The 18585-nt window shown below is 37.9% G+C and overlaps 1 long non-coding RNA gene across 1 annotated transcript in view; it reads left to right on the top strand.

Annotated features, from left to right (window-relative positions):
* The first annotated feature begins 16449 nt into the window (after window positions 1-16449).
* Window positions 16450-18585, top strand: part of LOC132683186 (uncharacterized) — a 47707-nt gene continuing 45571 nt past the window's right edge. Inside the window, exon 1 of the long non-coding RNA XR_009612088.1 lies at window positions 16450-16673. This is a non-coding gene — a long non-coding RNA (uncharacterized LOC132683186). The remainder of the gene's footprint in view (window positions 16674-18585) is intronic.

Genomic DNA, 18585 nt, shown 5'->3' with positions numbered 1-18585 from the left:
TCTCTGCCCATCTCCCCTTCTTGTGATCTCTTTCTCTCTAAAATAATAAGAAAAGATTCTCTTTCTCCTTTTCCCTCTGCCCCTCCCCTGCTTGCTCTCTCTCTCCTCTCTCTCTCTCTCTCAAAAAAAAAAGTTTACAAATTAGATTGATTTAAGGAATTATTATTATTATTATTAGGTTTTAATCTTTTTGGGGTCATGGACATTGGATTGGTTAGGGTTAGATTTAGCTGGAAGTGACAGAGAATCCTGAATAACTATGGTTTAAACAAAGTAGTCGTTTATTTCTCCTTCCTTCAAACCTAGGCAATCCATAACTAGAATATTGCCTCCATGTTGCCAAGGATGTAGACTTCTAATCTACTCTCCTGTCATCTTCAACATTTGACTTCCACCTCACACTCCAGGATGTCTGGTGAAGTTTTAGTCATCATGTTGATGGAAGGAGGATGGAGATGATCTCTTCCTATTTATAACATGTCTACCTGTTCATGCCTTGCTGCAAGGGAAGTTGGATAATAGAATCTTTGACATTTCCTTTCTCAGCTAAAAATGAGGGGAAGAATGGATATTGGGAGGGTTGATAATCATCATTCTATGTGGCAGATGCCTTTAAGAATTTTTGTAAAGGCTAAGACCCCTTTATAAAAACTCACCTAGGCACACATACATTTTTATATGTTTTTACAGCTTTTGCGGAATTCCTTCCCTTTGAGTCCAACCAAGTTCTCCAGGAATATGAAAATACATTAATAATAATTTTCATCAGCACCACCAGTGTCACAGATAGAATTCTCTGGGAAGCAGATCTGAGATGGAGTTAGAAGTCTGAAAAGATTTTGAGGGGAGAATATTTGTAGAAACAAAAGGGGAGGAAATAGGGTTGGGCAAGTGGGAGTCATCAGATAATTATGTAGAACTGAGAAAACTGTACACGCAATGGCACAAGTTGTCTGTTAGAGGATCTCACACTGGGCAGGAATGGCTTGGCCCTTACACCACTGCCTTGCTCTATTGTTGACTGAAGGCTTCCCTGGCTAGAGTGACACCTTGGCGGTAATTCTTAAAGGGGATCCTAAAGGAAATATAAGCTGGAGGCTATCTACTAATCATAGTCTTTGCAGATAAATAGCAAGTCCTTTCTTGAAGGAACTTGAGTGGTGTATCTTGATGTCTGTCATAGCCGGCTACCATTCAGAGGTTTAAATTGCTGTAAGTCCTTGGGGCACCTGGCTGGCTCAGTTGGTTCAGCAGCTGACTCTTGGTTTCAGCTCAGGTCACGATCTCATGGTTTGTGAGACTGAGTCCCGCGTCGGGCTCCATGCTGACAGTGAGGAGCCTGCTTGGGGTTCTCTCTCTCTCCCTCTCTCTCTACCCCTCCCCCACTCTCACATGCACATGCACTCTCTGTCTTTAAAAATAAATTAATTAATTTGAAAAAATAAATTGCCGTAAGTCCATGAAAGCCAGTTGTGGGTGTTTGTTACTCTTGTAAAATTTTACCTCTAGGTTAGCACTGACATTCTTGGAGGTCTTCCTCGTTTGTTTATCTTGCATACTGAATTTATGATAAAGCCATTGAATCCCTCCTGACTCAATCACTTTGGCCATTTGTAACGTATAGCTCAAGAAAGGAGCAGGGCAGCATCCCTCTAGGATAAGGAAATGGAGGAAAACTTTCATCACCTGAACCATCCGTGGCTGAAATGTCATCTCTACCACCACCTATTAACATGAGAGTGGCTAATGCTGGTCAACAGTTTGAGTCATAGACACTCCTTATTATCTGAGAACAAGTTCAGTGGTAACTATTACTCATCAGGGCAAAGAGGGATATGCCAATGCTCCGTGTCCAGTTCAGAGAGGAAGAATGCAGATTCTACATAAAGAATGGTGACAAAATAGCTCAATTATTAAAATGATCAAAATGGAGCTCAGTTAGTATTGTAGAAGTTTAGCTCACATTTTGTCATGAGTCTTGATTATTCACATAACTGAAAGCCTAGGAGCTGTATCATAATTAGGAAGGTATCAGTGTGATGCTGCATAACCTTTCTACAGTCGATGAGCTTGCTCGGTGCCAGGAGGGCCTTTGCCATACAGTATGTCAACCATCTAGTGAAAATGTGAATTTAAGATCTATAGTGTCATGTTTTTCTTCGTTATTTTCTTATTGGACAGCAACTGCTGAGACTTAATTTAATTATACTCTTTGGTTCCTGACATACTAACTCATTGTACTATATAAGGCTTTAACCTTAATGTAATTTTATTTTCTCCCTGTTATTCTCAGCCCCGGTCTTTACCCCTACAGAGGACTTCCTTCTAATATGGCTGATACCTATACTTCAGTAGTCTGTATTCTCATAACAATCTGTAGGGTTATTTGTCTATCTGTATTTTAAATTTCTATAAACTTTACTGTACAGATCCCCCTTAATCTTGAAACATTTAATATAATATTTCCAAGTTATACTCATTGCTATAGAGTCATCTAGCTCCTTGCTTCTAACAACTGCCTAGAATTCCAGAGCCTGCATCCAATACCACGTTTTGGCTCCTTCCCTAGTGACAGCTCTCTTAGGTCACTTCCAGCTTCTTGATACCACAATCAGTGCTTTTGAGAGTCACATGTCCTGAGATAAGATACATAAAATACAAGAGGTGACTCCATGCCTTTAAGGCATTTTCTGAGTTGCTGGAACAGCACCAAAGCTTCTAGCACAATTGTACTCAACAGGGTGCTTTGGTTCTCCTCATGTCAGGAGACATTAGGCAATATCTGGAAACATTTTTGATTGTCATGACTGGCAGTGGGTAGAGACTAAGGACGTTGCAATACAAGACAGCTCCCTACAGCAGAGTATTGTTTGGTCTAAAATGTCAATTACACTGAGATTGAGAAACCTTATTATAGCAGAATTCTTTTTAGTTCTGCAAATATATTTCTTTTATACATTCTTTGAGTCTTGATCTGGTTTTCTTTTCCTGCTTCTACTTCCTTGTTGTTCTGTTACACTGACATTCCTTTCCTCATTTGCCCTCCTTTATTTATTCTGTTTTCTCTTGTTCTTTTGTGGCCACCTGTTTTGACTGGGATCAGTTCTTGGCAGCTTCTTTCTGCAAACCTGCAGCCACATCCAACTTGATGGCTTGATTTGAACTTCCATTTCAATTCTGTCTACTCCTTAATAAAATGCAGTAATATTTCTTGCTGTAAGTTAATAATTTAATATTCTGTGGAAGAGTCTGTGGAAGAGATGTTAGTTACCTAATAATTTGCATTCTCCACTTCTACCTTACTGATAGAATCCCAATTTTATTCCAGGTGGAATCAGTAAAATATTAAATATCCAGGCTTCCTGTTCAGTTATTTGAGATATATAAGCAATGATTGTTGGCTGGATCTTCCAAAATGTCCCTTAAAAAGCATCCAATAACTACCATGCCTTTCCCCCCACCTCTACCTCTTCTTCCTTATTTCTTTCTGTAATGTGGACATAATTATCAGCGCTCCAGCAGCCATATTGTGTAATGAGGCAAACTTGATGGTAGAAGTCTATTGTAAGAATAGCAGAGTAGAGATAGAGTTTGGGTCCATGATGATAGAGCAACCACTGCAACAGCCCTGGTTCTCATGTCTGCATTATTATATGTAAGAAAGAAATAATACTCGGGGTGTCTGCATGGCTCAGTTGGTTGAGCGTCCAACTTAGGCTCAGGTCATGATCTCACGGTTTGTGAGTTGGAGCCCCGCATCAGGCTCTGTGCTGATAGCTCAGAGCCTGGAGCCTGCTTCAGATTCTGTGTCTCCCTCTCTCTCTGCTCCTCCCCTGATCACACTCTGTCTCTCTCTTAAGAATAAATAAAGATTAAAAAAAATTAAAGAAATAATACTCTATCTTATTAAAGATAGTGTGAGCTTAGCTCATGTGAATTCCACCCCTCACCCCCGCCCCAGATGGAAGGAGGTGTTTTCAGTGTGCTGGCAAAATGAAGTTTGAACCTAGAAAACTAAAGATCCCAGATCATGCTGGACTCATGAAAGTATATTCTTCTCTGTGAGATCTCCTAACTTTCTGCCACGTTTCCCAGGTGATAGACTTTGACCTCATCTGCCTTCACGCTTCAAGATTCATACCATCATAAGCATTCAATATGAACTATCCACTCATGAAATCATCTTTTGTATTTCTAGCAAAATATTATTTTAGAAGATGTTAGCCATACATATGCAATACTTTGAGATATTGTTCACCTGGAAACATTAGCAAGAGGCAATGTTTCCTCATGATCTGAAAAGGATACTGACCTTCCGACCTGAAGAAAGTACCAAATTTCCAACTTGACAAAGAAAATAGTCAAGAACTATTACTGCTTAAAAAAAAAATTCAGGGGTAAAACTTAGATTCCATCCTGAAATGGTTTGCATTTTTGAAGAGCTATAGGAGCATGTGGACTTTATTCAAGGAAGCCAAAGAGCCCATGTTCAGAGGACCTGTGCCAACAGATGTGCTAAATCTTTCATTGAGGCCTGCTGAATGATTAATGGGTCTTTCCTTCATTGTCTCCATTCTGTCCTAGGAAAAGACATAGCTAAAGATTTCTTATGGTATTGGTGGATCTACACTTGTTCTTTGCATCTTGAAAGGAGGTTTTGCCATTATCGTTTAGGTCACGGGGGGCCAGTATGAAGGTGACACTGAGCTCGTCCTCAATTATGATGTTATTTTTATGAGGCTGGAGGAACAGTTGCATAAACAGTATCCCTGTCATCCAGAGATATCAAGAGTTAATATTTTCAATGAACGACTAAACTAAGGATGTTTCAGACGCTTTAAGATGAAAGTGACGATAATCCTTCTCAGGACACTACAAGTGTTAATGTGGAATCAACCTCATGGATTTAGAAATGCCAGAGTAACCATCTCAGAATAGGATATCCATTTATCATATAAAGATCATGCTAAATCAAGATTTAGAAGTGTTACAGGAGCTGGTGAGGCTAAGATTCACTTTTCCTAGTCTGGGGTGTTTTTAGGCTATAGTCTTGGGGTGCACTCTAAAGAAATTGCTTTTTGCATGAAGTAGTGTTGAGTCATGTGCATTTATCCAGTACTCAGAGGAGCTTTATGAAAGGCTTACAAGGTCTTTTTGTTTTTGTTGTTGTTTTTGTTGTTTTTTCTTTTTTGACATAATCTGACAGAAGGTACAAGACGAGAGAAGTTAGAGCTAATTCCTGGGGCAAAGCTTGAAGATGGAGACCATCAGGTCATAACAAATAGTATAGTATTAGGGAATACAGGTGTGTATAGCTATTTTTTTTAGATGGGTAACCTTAAATCTTTCAGTCTCTTGGTACAACTTTACTCCTTAGGATTTAATCAGATTTCTTTGAACCCCAACCCTGTGGTCCTTCCCAATATCTGCAGAGATCTCAGAAGCTTACTTTTCCTGATTCACTTTAGTTTTGAGTTCTGACTTCTCAACTATCCCTTCTCTGTTGTGAATTTTATGTACAGCTTCTTTATACTCAGCATCACCAAGCTGGATAATTATCTACATTTTTCAAAGTACAAGGGAATATGTATTTCAGTTTCCCTGAAGAAAGATTAATTCTTTCACCAAAGTGGTTAAGTAATTTGCCCAAAGTCACCCAACTAGTAAGTTAGGAAGACTACAGCATGGATCGTCTTCTCAGGGACCTCATAGTCTTATGACAAGGCAAGCAATGGCCACACAAAATGATAAGAAGAGTTGTATTGGAGGCATGGAGGGGACTGTGGAGTTTTCTGCCTGGCAGAGAAAGAATACCCTCAGACTGGGAAGATTGCATTACACTGGAGTCAAGACCTGAAAGATAAATAAGCACTCAAAAGTTGGTGGGAGGGTGGAAGGGAGGAAACATGGGAACAAAAAGCCAGAGACAGGACAGTGTGATGGAGAGTATGGTGGCATTCTCAATCACCAGGTATGGGAAGAAGCAAATGTAGATAAAAGGCCACTTACATAGAAATATGCCATGCTGCAGAGTTTAGGTTTTATTCCATAGGCATCAGGAGGCCACAGAAAGACATTGAGCAGGATCGTGGCCTGATTTGATGTGTAGGTTATGCTACTTTAATGAGCTCTCTGCTCACTGGCAGCATCCTTATTCCTTACTGAAGCCTGTTAACAGATGTGCTATGAAACATGGGTCTCTGTACTCAAGAACTGTCCAGCATAAGGTGACTCACTGTGAAAGTAAGCACTGTTCCTGGCATGACAACATTTCCTTCCCTATCACAGGGAAGCCACAGAATTTTTCTCCATCAAATGTCTGGTGTTTGGCTATCACAAGTCAGAAAAAGATAGTGTCAGACTCTGAGCCACATTCCTTCCAACTTCATCTCCAACATCCCAGTGGAAACAGAATTATAGCCCATGGAAGAAAAGGACCACCCTGACCAATCCATAGGCCCTTTATTACATGTGATGCTTGCCTCAGCTAAGCCTTCATGACCTACCCAATCAAATCTTCTTTTTCTTTTTTCTTAAAGAACCTAGGGACCTAAACCAACAACCCCTTCCCTCCATTGCTGGTGTCTCAGAAATGAAGTTATTTGCTCACCCTTAACAGTTAAAGGCATAATGTGCTCTTGAGAGGGACTCTCTTTGGTTCTGAAAAATAATGCTCTTTTAAATATGGTGAAATTGCTCTCTTATAATTTATTTAAGATGTCATAAAGTTTCTGCCAACTCTGCCCTTTCAAACTCCAACCTCAAATTCTCAACTGGAGCACTGAGCAGCAATTATCTTAAAATCCTCCTCATCATTCAGCCATAAGTAACCTTTCCCAAAACAATCTAATAGCATGAGTGTTTTCCTTCAAAGGAAATGTTCCAAACTTCATTTCTAATATTTTTTCCCAAGGCGGTTGAAACTATCTGAAATGTACACAAGACTTATAAAATGGCAATACAATTACCTTAGTAAGGCTTTAAACTCATACGGAGTTTCTGAAGTCATAGTTCTCCTTCAGGACAGGCCTGAGGCAAAATGATACTGTAGGAAATGTTTACACATACTCTGTTAGCAAATTTTCTCTCAAGCATGTCTGCTCATGGATTTCATACCTCAGTGTGACTGTATAGTCATGTACTACCTCTCCCAAATTAATTTTCATTTTTAGACTAATTGCTACATTACAGGGTCCAGATTTACCCTGAGACTTGGATGAATCCAAGTAGTAGGGTTGGATGAAATATATCCCTCTTTAATGAAACCATTATGTATAGATATATATATACATATTATATATATACATATTAATTATATATATAAATATATATGGTACTTATATATAATATATATATATAATATATACATGTATATATATTAACCTGGGAAATAAGAAGTTTCTAGGAAAAATATCTCTTGAATTTACAAATTGCCTTTGGACTTGCATATGCCTGATGGACGTGGGGGTTGGGGAGCCCAGTATCAGTAATCATATGATTATATATGTGTATGATAATTTGGTTCCTGTTTACTTCTTCCTTTAGGCTGTATACTCCATGCTGGTAAAGGCCTTGTCTGTTTTTTCTCATCATTATATTTCCCACACAAAGCACAGGGCACATAAGTGTAAATCAGTATTTATAGGGGAGAATGAAATGGTCTGGAAGCTACTTGAGAGAAACAGACACAGAAGAAAGAAAATGGGTGTCTTAGTCGTCTTAGACTGCTCTGAAAAAATAGCACAGACTAGGTGGGTTAACACAGACATCTATTTTTCACATTTCTGGAGGCTGGAAAGTCTAAGATCAAGATATTTGTTGATTTGGTTTTTGGTGAGACTCTCTTCTTGGCTTGCAGATGGTTTCCTTCCCTTTCTGTGTCCTCACGTAGTGGAGAGGGAGAGGAGGGTAAGAAGGATGGAGACAGACATAGAGAGAGAAGAGGAGGGAGAGAAATCTCTTCCTTTTTTCATAAGGCCAGAGTCCTACTAGATTAGGGTTCCATCCTGATGACCTCATTTAACCTTAATTAATTATTATTGGGACTTTTTTTTATTGAAGTATAATTTGCATACAATGTTAACTTCAGGTGTACAACATATTGATCTGATAATTGTATACATTACACAGTGCTCACAATAAGTGTGGTCACCATCTGTCACCACACATGTTATTACAGTATTGTTGACTACATTCTCTCTGCTATACCTTTCATCTCTGTGACTTATAACCGGAAGATTGTACCTCTTAGTCCCCTTTATCTATTGTGCCCATCAGGACTAGTCTACTCTTAAAATTCACTTTTGTATTTATACTTTAGGCTTTGGTTGATCCTAAGCATATCTCTGATGTCAGATCCTTACTGCTCAAAGTGTGGTCTGGAACAAGAGCATGGACTTCACCTCTATCTCCAGATTTAGTAGCACTGGGGATTAGGGCTTCAGCATAAGAATTTGGGGGGGGGGGACACAAACACATAGCAGTGGGCTTCAGAGACAGAAGGACTTGAGGTAAAATTAATAATAATTTACTTATGATCTATATAGTCTCAGACACTTTAAAGTTTCTGATCTCAGTTTCCTTATAAAAATGAAGATAAATAATACTTACCTGCAAGTTTATGAAAAGAATAACTAATATAAATACAACCCTTGACTCAGGGCTTACTCAAGGCAGGAATTTAATAAATATTGCTCTCTCTTTATTACCCCAAGGGGCTCTGTTTGGGGCTGGTCTCAGATGGGACTGAGATCTGTCTGGCAAACACTGGTGGGGTGGGATGTCCAGAAGCCTCTTAGCATGGAGATCTTTTATAAAAGAAGAATCTGGGCTTAAAAAGCCTGACTATTAAATATCACCTGCTCACCATATATGTGAGAATATAGGTAAAATGAGTTTGAATGACAACTAGTCCCTTAGTTGTCTGAGCCCTAATTCAAATTATGCCCACGTACTATGGTAACTGTGAGCAGGAACAAAGATCCCAGTAAAAATGATTAGCAATTTCACTATAAGGCCTGTGTATGGAATATTACTAGTCTCATTTGGGAATTTCCATAAAAGAATGAAGAGAGAGGTGCCTGAGTGGCTAAGTTGATTAAGTGTCCTACTCTTGATTTCTGCTCAGGTCATGATCTCACAGTTCATGGGTTCAAGCTCTGTGTCTGGCTTTGAGATGACAGCATGGAGCCTACTTGGGATTCTCTCTCCCTCTCTCTCTCTCTGCCCCTCCCCTACTTGTGTTCTCTCTCTCTCTGTCTCTCTCTCTCCCTATCAAAATAAATAAACTTAAAAAAAAAAGAATGAAGAGGAAGATTGAGAAAAAGAGAGGGAGAGAGAGAAATTCTTTGTTATAACACAGTAGAAAGTACAAATCCGGAATCTTGAGTTCTCTGTTGTCCCAGTGTGACTGGAGATTAAAGTGTCCTGTGAGTATCTGATGAGAAAAGTGGTGCTGTCTGGCCGGAAGGAATGCTTCAGAATTTGTGTCCAGAGTGGTCTCCTAGCTTCTTTTCAGGTAGATCAAGTCAAATGGAACACAAAAGGGCCAAAGATGGAGCAATCTGGATGATTACTTTTAATTTGACTTCTTTGGGCTGGTAACTGCCTGGTATTTTTATTGGCTATTTAGTGAGATATACTGGAAAGAGAGCTGGACCTGCAACCTGAAATCCCACCTAAAGAAAACTCAGTTATGTTGTTTACGAAGTAAATAATCCTTTTTTTTAAATGCAAGGTTTATTTTCCTTATATGTAATATGATGATGGTTATATTACTCTATAGGATGATTTTATAGATTGAATGAGATGAAGTATGAAGTACTTGGCACCTAGTAGGCAGTGAATACGTTTAGTGAATTCAGTTGCCTGGGTAGCAACACTCAGAATTTTGTCAGCTTTGCCATCAACTAGCTGTGTCCACTTTAGCAAGTGTTTAGTTACTGGATTTTGCCTTCACACAACCTGTCGATCTTACCACCTTCTCTGATCCATTTCTATTTTGCCTAGGCATCATATGTTCTATTTTTTAAAATGTGTTTTTTAATTCATTGGTAAAAGGGGCTGATTGTGTGATTATAACTTCATTGCTGAGGCAGCATTTTGAGTGGACCCCCATAGAGTCTCAGGAAGGAGGAATCCTTTTGGACTTTGCGCTGCATCAAAACAATGAGACCATTTCTGAAATGATATTTTCCAGAAGAACTATGTCTCCATGTTTTCAAGAGCAAACTTGAGACACTGGTGAAACTATTTATACTCTTTTCAGCCAAATTCCTAATTTATAAATGGGAAGGTGTTGAGGTGGAGAACATGAATTTAAAAAAAAAATGTAGTGAATCAATGCTAAGGGCAAACAGTCTGGAAGAGAACTTGGTTGGTCTACCCTGATTTAGATCCTCCAACTTTAGCAAATGTTAAGCTTGGAGAGTAAGTTAGGAGAAACGAATTGGCACCATGCATTATTTTTCTGGCTTGTGTGTTTTCTCTAAAGAAAGAAGAGGACTAAAATGGGCTTCTTCCCAAGGTCTGAGCTCTCCTTGTCTCCAAAAGAGGATTAACAGACTTTCATGAAAAAGAGTTTCAGGCATACCAAAGTTGACCCAAGAAGCAAGAGATAACTCTTTTAGTACTTTGTATTCTCAGTGGGGAATTGCTGTACCTGAGAGTTTAATGACTCAAATACCGAGAACAAAAACAGAGGGGTTGCAGGTGACCCAGTGAAGGAAGGCTCAGACACAGAAGCCTGGAAGTGACAGGACCTTGAGTTGAATGCCTGCCTGTGAATATGGGGGATGGGCACTAGACTCCATTCATCCCTGGTGATGCTTAGTGCAGAGCAAGTGGAGCCATAGAACTTTGAAAGAGTTTTGTATAACTTGTCAGGGAGAATCCTCGCCATCAACATGGTAGACTGATAACTAGGTGCCTCATTCTTGTCCTTGCAGATTTAGGTTCTAATAAAATGGATGCGAGGGTAGGAAACCGTTAAAATTTATGGTATCCAATATTTTGTTGATGTTAGTCAATAGATGCAGGATCTTATGCATATTACTAGTCCACTTCATTCTGGCAAAAAAACTACTCCCTCAGTAAGTCACTTACATGTCTAAGTGGGGACCACTCATGAAACATTTATTGTTTTATAGATAGGAAAGATTTCTTAAAAATATAAAACAAGCAAAATGGCAAATCAGCCTATTAAAAATTTAGGAGAAGCCTAAATATCCATTAGCAGAGAATGGATAAACTGTGAAGTTTTAATACAATACAATTGAATGCCAGTATTTCTCAAACTTTAGAGTGCATCTAAACCATGCAGGGATCTTGTTAAAATACGGATTCTGATTCTGTAGTTCTGCAGTAGGTCCTGAGATTCTGAATTTCTTTTTTTAAATTAATTTATTTTTTAAATTTATATCCAAATTAGTTAGCATGTAGTTCAATAATGATTTCAGGAGTAGATTCCTTAGTGCCTCTTACCCATTTAGCCCATCCCCCCTCCCACGACCCCTCCGGTAACCCTCTCTTTGTTCTCCATATTTAAGAGTCTCTTATGTTTTGTCCCCTCCCTGTTTTTATATTATTTTTGCGTCCTCTCCCTTATGTTCATCTATTCTGTGTCTTAAAGTCCTCATATGAGTGAAGTCATGATATTTGTCTTTCTCTGACTAATTTCGCTTAGCATAATCCCCTCCAGTTCCATCCATGTAGTTGCAAATGGCAAGATTTCATTCTTTTTGATTGCTGAGTAATACACACAATACATATACATATACATATACATATACATATACATATACATATACATACACATACACATATACATTTTATCCATTCATCCACCGATGGACATTTGGGCTCTTTCCATACTTTGGCTATCGTTTAGTGGTGCTATAAACATTGGGGTGCATGTATCCCTTCGAAACAGCATACCTGTACCCCTTGGATAAATACCTAGTAGTGCAATTGCTGGGTCAAAGGGTAGTTCTATTTTTAGTTTTTTGAGGAACCTCCATACTGTTTTCCAGAGTGGCTGCACCAGTTTGCATTCCCACCAGTACTGCAAAAGAGATCCTGTTTCTCCACATCCTCACCACCATCTGTTGTTGCCTGAATTGTTGATGTTAGCCATTCTGACAGGTGTAAGGTGGTATCTCATTGTGGTTTTGATTTGTATTTCCCTGATGATGAGTGAATGTTGAGCATTTTTTCATGTGTCGGTTGGCCATCTGGATGTCTTCTTTGGAGAAGTGTCTATTCATTTCTTTTGCTCATTTCTTCACTGGATAATTTGGTTTTTGGGTGCTGAGTTTGATAAATTCCTTATAGTTTTTGGATAGTAATCCTTTATCTGATATGTCATTTGCAAATATCTTCTCCCATTCTGTTGGTCGCCTTTTAGTTTTTCTGATTGTTTTCTTCACTGTGCAGAGGCCTTTTATTTTGGTGAGGTCCCAATAGTTCATTTTTGCCTTTGTTTCCCTTGCCTCTGGAGACATGCTGAGTAAGAAGTTTCTGCAGCCAAGATCAAAGAAGTTTTTGCCTGCTTTCCTCTCGAGGATTTTGATGGCTTCCTCTCTTACATTTAGGTCTTTCATCTGTTTTGAGTTTATTTTTGTGTCTGGTGTGAGAAAGTGGTCCAGGTTTATTCTTCTCCATGTCGCTGTCCAGTTTTCCCAGCACCACTTGCTGAAAAGACTGTGTTTATTCCATTGGATATTCTTTCCTGCTTTGTCAAAGATTAGTTGGCCATAGGTTTGTGGGTCCATTTCTGGGTTCTCTATTCTGTTCCATTGATCTGAGTGTCTGTTTTTGTGCCAGTACCATACTGTCTTGATGATTACAACTTTGTAGTACAGCTTGAAGTCCGGGATTGTGATGCCTCCTGCTTTGGTTTTCTTTTCAAGAAAGAAATTGCTTTGGCTATTTGGGGTCTTTTCTGGTTCTATACACATTTTAGGATTATTTGTTCTAGCTCTGTGAAGAATGCTGGTGTTATTTTGATAAGGATTGCATTGAATATGTAGATTGCTTTGGGTAGTATTGACATGTTAACAATATTTGTTCTTCTTATCCAGGTACATGGAATATTTTTCCATTTTCTTGTGTCTTCTTCAATTTCTTTCATAAGCTTTCTATAGTTTTCAGTATATAGATTTTTCATCTCTTTGGTTAGATTTATTCCTAGGTATTTTATGGTTTTTGGTGCAATTGTACATGGGATCGATTCCTTGATTTCTCTTTCTGTCACTTCAGTGTTGGTGTATAGGAATGCAACCGATTTCTGTGCATTGATTTTATATCCTGCAACTTTGCTGAATTCATGAATCAGTTCTAGCAGGGTTTTTCTTTTGTGGAATCTTTAGGGTTTTCCATATAGAGTATCATGTCATCTGCAAAGAGTGAAAGTTTGACCTCGTCCTGGCCAATTCGGATGCCTTTTATTTCTTTGTGTTGTCTGATTGCAGAGGCTAAGACTTCCAATACTATGTTGAATAACAGTGGTGAGAGTGGACATCCCTGTCTCGTTCCTGACCTTAGGGGGAAAGCTCTTAGCTTTTCCCCATTGAGGATGATATTAGCTTTGGGTCTTTTGTATATGGCTTTTATGATCTTGGTGTATGCTCCTTCTATCCCTACTTTCTTGAGGGTTTTTATCAAGAAAGGATGCTGTATTTTGTCAAATGCTTTCTCTGCATCTATTGAGAGGATCATGTGATTCTTGTCCTTACTTTTATTGATGTGATGAATCCCATTGATGGTTTTGCAGATATTGAACCAGCCCTGCATCCCAGGTATAAATCCCTCTTGGTCGTGGTGAATGATTTTTTTAATGTATTGTTAGAGCCGGTTGGCTAATATCTTGTTGAGGATTTTTGCATCCATGTTCATCAGGGAAATTGGTCTATAGTTCTCCTTTTTAGTGCGGTCTCTGTCTGGTTTTGGAATCAAGGTAATGCTGGCTTCATAGAAAGAGTTTGGAAACTTTCCTTCCATTTCTATTTTTTGGAACAGCTTCAAGAGAATAGGTGTTAACTCTTCCTTAAATGTTTGGTAGAATTCCCCTGGAAAGCCATCTGGCCCTGGACTCTTGTTTTTTTGGGAAAGTTTTGATTACTAATTCGATTTCTTTACTGGTTATGAGTCTGTTCAAATTTTCTATTTCTTCCTGTTTCAGTTTTGGTAGTGTATATGTTTCTAGGAATTTGTCCCCAGATTGCCCATTTTATTGGCGGATAATTGCTCATAATATTCTCTTATTATTGTTTTTATTTCTGCTGTGTTGATTGTGATCTGAGATTCTGAATTTCTAACAGACTCCCAGGTGATACATTGCTGCCAATCCACAGACACTACTTGGAGTAGGAAAATTCTACCAATAGTTAAAATGAACCAAATCCTCACCTGCCACGATAAATAAATCTCTAATATATAACTTTGAGGTAAAGAATTAAATTGCAGAAGGATATATAGGATATGATACAATTTATATAAAATATAAATAATGCAAATATATTTTTTATCCATGTGTGTCATGTGTAGCGAAAAAGTAAAAAGAAGCATAACAATGATAAACATTAAATTCATAATAGCGGCTATCTGGGTGAGTGGACAGGAAAGATGCAGAAATTATATGAGGCTTTAATATGGTCCACAGTGCTTGTTTCTTAAGCTTGGTGGTGGGTACAGAGGTGTTTGGAACATTATTTTCTATATTTTTGTGTGTCAACATTAGGACTTAAAGGTATGGATTTGTGTGTGTGAGCATGTGTTAGTTCAGTAGTCTAAAAAATATTTTTTAATGTTTATTTATTTAATTTGAAAGAGAGGAAGAGAGAGATTGGGGAGGGGCAGAGAGAGAGGGAGAAAGAGAATCCCAAGCAGGCTCTGTACTGACAGCACAGAGTCCGATGTGGGGCTTGATCTCATGAACTGTGAGATCATGACCTGAGCTGAAATCAAAAGTCAGTTGCTTAAATGACTTGAGCCATCCAGGCACCCCTAGTAAATATTTTTTATAAAAATTTGAGCCTTTTTCTTTGTGGCATTTTGTGATCTTTTTCTTATGATCTCTTCAACTACAGATTCAGTAAATATATTCACAACTGATTTTATTCCCCGGAGACATGGAAGATGGATAAAGGATTATCAACAGTGCTATATTTGGAAAAGGAAAGCAAAACTTATTTAAGAAAAAATATACATTTTCTTACGTATCTTTAGCAGAAGTTTCTGTTTTTTTCCATTACAGGTAATTCTACACATTCTTCATTGTCGACATTTAAAATGTGCCAAAAAAAAAAAAAAATGTTGACACTCTGGCGAAAGAAGAGCTTATAACACATTAGAAGGGTGTCATTTAAAAACAGCTCATTTTTATCATTAGTTACATGTAATACTGATATACTTACAGAGAAACATTTTCCATTTAGTTATTATATTTTTGTTTAAAATTAGTTTTAATTCTTTTCTAAAGGAAATTAAAGTAGAACTAGGGATTTTAATGAGTAAAAATAAATGTTACAACTGTAAAAACTGGCTAGATATACAAGAGTTAAATGAGAGAAAGATGCAAATAGAATTCTCACAAAAGGGGAAATACAATTAATATACAGATATTTAGAATTATATTCAAGTTTACTAGGTTTGAAACAGTGCATAAGAGAACAACTATGGATGATGGTTTTTGCCCTTCTAATTACTAAAAATATTTTATTATTTTTAAAAAACTGTAACATTTCATTCTGTTGAAGATGTGGTAATGCAAGCAGTTTTGTTATTTGTGTTAGAGTAAAGTGTAATAATTTAAGACACTATTTGGCGATATGTGCCAAGAGTTCTAAAAAACGTTCATATTACCTACTGAAAATCTCTTTTTAGAATTTAATCTGAAATTCAAGAAATTATGCATAAATATTTTCATCATAATTTTGTATATAGCAGTGAACATTTTTGAAATAGCCCATGTTGATTTGGATCCTATAGGATGAGGATGTGAAGATGAGATTATACATGTGAGAAATTTATTGGATGAAACTCCTAGAAAGTCTTGGCTATAATCATTGGGGTCCTTGAACAAAGGTCATAGGATCCCTGTTTTATGTAGGAAAATCCTGGCTCCAGTGCCCACCCTATGTCCTGTTATTGGCTGGAAAGAGCTCAGGAGAAGCCTGGACTTGGTGTGAACACAATGGCAGAGCCAAAGGAATAGTAGTTGGGTCTGTCAGTTCTGCACTAACTGCTAAAGTTTCTCCTGGAGGAGATCTGAGCAGTGCACCTCCATATCAGCCACATAACCAAAATGTCTAGGTAAGCCATGTATTCGTCAAGTCAGGCTTGATGATATAACAAACAACCACCTGCATGACATAATACAATGAAGTTCTAATTCTTGCTCATGTCACAGTCACATCAGGTATTGGGTAAATGGCCTTTTATGTACTGATTCAACAATGAAGATTCTTTTCTCCTCTATGATTCCTGAGCCTTCAACTTAGTCTTCTTTATCCAGCTGAGGGGAATAAGGAAGAGAACGCACAGGGAATTATGTGGAGGAGGTTAGGGACAGGCTTGGCAGTGACCTGTATCACTTTCATTTATGTTCCATTGACTGGAATATGGCAGATCTAACTGCAAGACACCTGGGATTGAAGAGAAGCACATAGATACTGGTACTAAGTTTACTAATATCCTGCCGTATTCATGCTACATCCATTCAGTAGAATATTATGCAGATATATTCACAAGTGTCTTTAAAACTAATTCTATTTTTAGGGGCTCTTGGGTGGCTCAGTGGGTTAAGCATCTGACTTCGTCTCAGGTCATGATCTCGCGGTTCATGGGTTGGAGCCCTGCATTGGGCTTCGCGCTGACGGCTCACAACCTGGAGCCTCTTTGGATTCTGTTTCTCCCTCTCTCTCTGCCCCTTCCCAGCTCATGCTCCGTCTCTCTGTCTCACTCTCAAAAATAAAAATAAACATTAAAAACATTAAAAAAGTGAATTCTAATTTAAAATGAATTATTGAAAGCTGCAGGTAAATTTAATAAGCTTTTAAAACTACATAATAAAACTAGATGGATGGATAGCTGGATAGATATATAGATAGATACAGATATATCAAACTTAGAAAACAACCTAAATCTATGAAGATAAATAATTCAAGAAATAAACTTTCTAGAATATTAGCATAGTTGTCTTAGAATGTGCCATTGAGGAAGTTTTCTTTTCCTTTTTCTAATTTATATTTATGATTGCTTTTAAAATAGAAAATAAAGTTGTGGGGTTTTTTTAATGGCAAGGAAAACAAAATAATTTTAAGTGTTTATTATTTTTCAGTCATTTTTCTCTACATTCCTGTAAATTGCTGTTGTGTATATATAAACAGAATCCATAACAGGTGATGTAAAAGAACGAACTCTGGGGTGCTGGTAGGAATCACCTAAAGATTGGGCTGGGAATGAGAAAGGGTGACTTGAGAAAAAAGAAACAAAAATATTCTAGCCAAATAAATAATTTATAAAAGTAATCTACCCTGCAGACATTTAGGACAGAATTTTAGCATCAATTAAAGTTTAAATTTCGGGACATAATATTGTTTTGTTTTTGAAAAACACATTTTATGTCATTCTAATGATTAAAGTTAAATTACTGACCTTTGTACATTTAACTCTTAGAACTTAAGGAACATCCACATTGTTATCACAAGGTATTTTGAATACAGGCCCCTGATGCCCTGAAATGTCTGTATTCTGTCCCTCTCCTCTATCTTTGGTCTGCCTCTGTTCTCAATAAGGCAGCTGCCATCGCCTACTGCTAAGGCTCTGGCTTCCTCCAATGCCATGTTCTTTCCCAGGAGGTTAGTGCTATTTAACTAAATGACAGCTTTAATGTCAGCCACCACTGCAGCCTTTAAGCCATTCCTGATTAAGTAGAGATTCATGCCACATATGTAGTGAAACTAGTATTTTAAAACAACACACACACATACACACACACACACAACCTTAAAAAACACAGGGTTTGACAAATTTTACAGTAAATTTCTCTCCTAGACAGCCTGATATGGAGTAAACAAATGGTAAATTTAGTTTCCTTTTCAAAACCAATCATCCATTTCCAAAATAAATTAATCAGGCTCTAGCGGTCTCCAGTTTATGGTGATGTTTACTTCTCTTCATTGGCTTCAATCTTGGAGTCCAGATGGGACTAAAACCAGCTCAACTTTCTTTTTGATTGGTTGGGGGTTGCTGGAGCAGCTGGGGGCAATGTCTGGCGTATTTGGTTGATGTGATTTCTGCCCCTCAAATGAAGAGGATCACTTATGCTCAACCCTGAATCTCTAATAAATCTATTTATTTCCCATGTACAAATACTAGTAGCAGGATGGCATAGAATTTTAACCATTGCTATTTATTTGATGAGACCTCACCATAATTATCATTATCTGGTCCAATTTTGTACTGATTAGTAGAGTGGAAGCTGATGTGGAATAATTGAAAGAAATTGCAAGTGGCCCATTTGCTTAAAATAGCCATATGTAGTGCACTTGCTTCATAATATGCTAGTCCGAGTTCATTTGTGTT

The sequence above is a fragment of the Panthera onca genome, chromosome C2 (assembly GCF_046562875.1).
Source record: "Panthera onca isolate mPanOnc1 chromosome C2, mPanOnc1 haplotype 2, whole genome shotgun sequence".
In the NCBI taxonomy this organism is placed as follows: domain Eukaryota; kingdom Metazoa; phylum Chordata; class Mammalia; order Carnivora; family Felidae; genus Panthera; species Panthera onca.
This window is presented reverse-complemented; position numbering and strand designations above follow the sequence as displayed.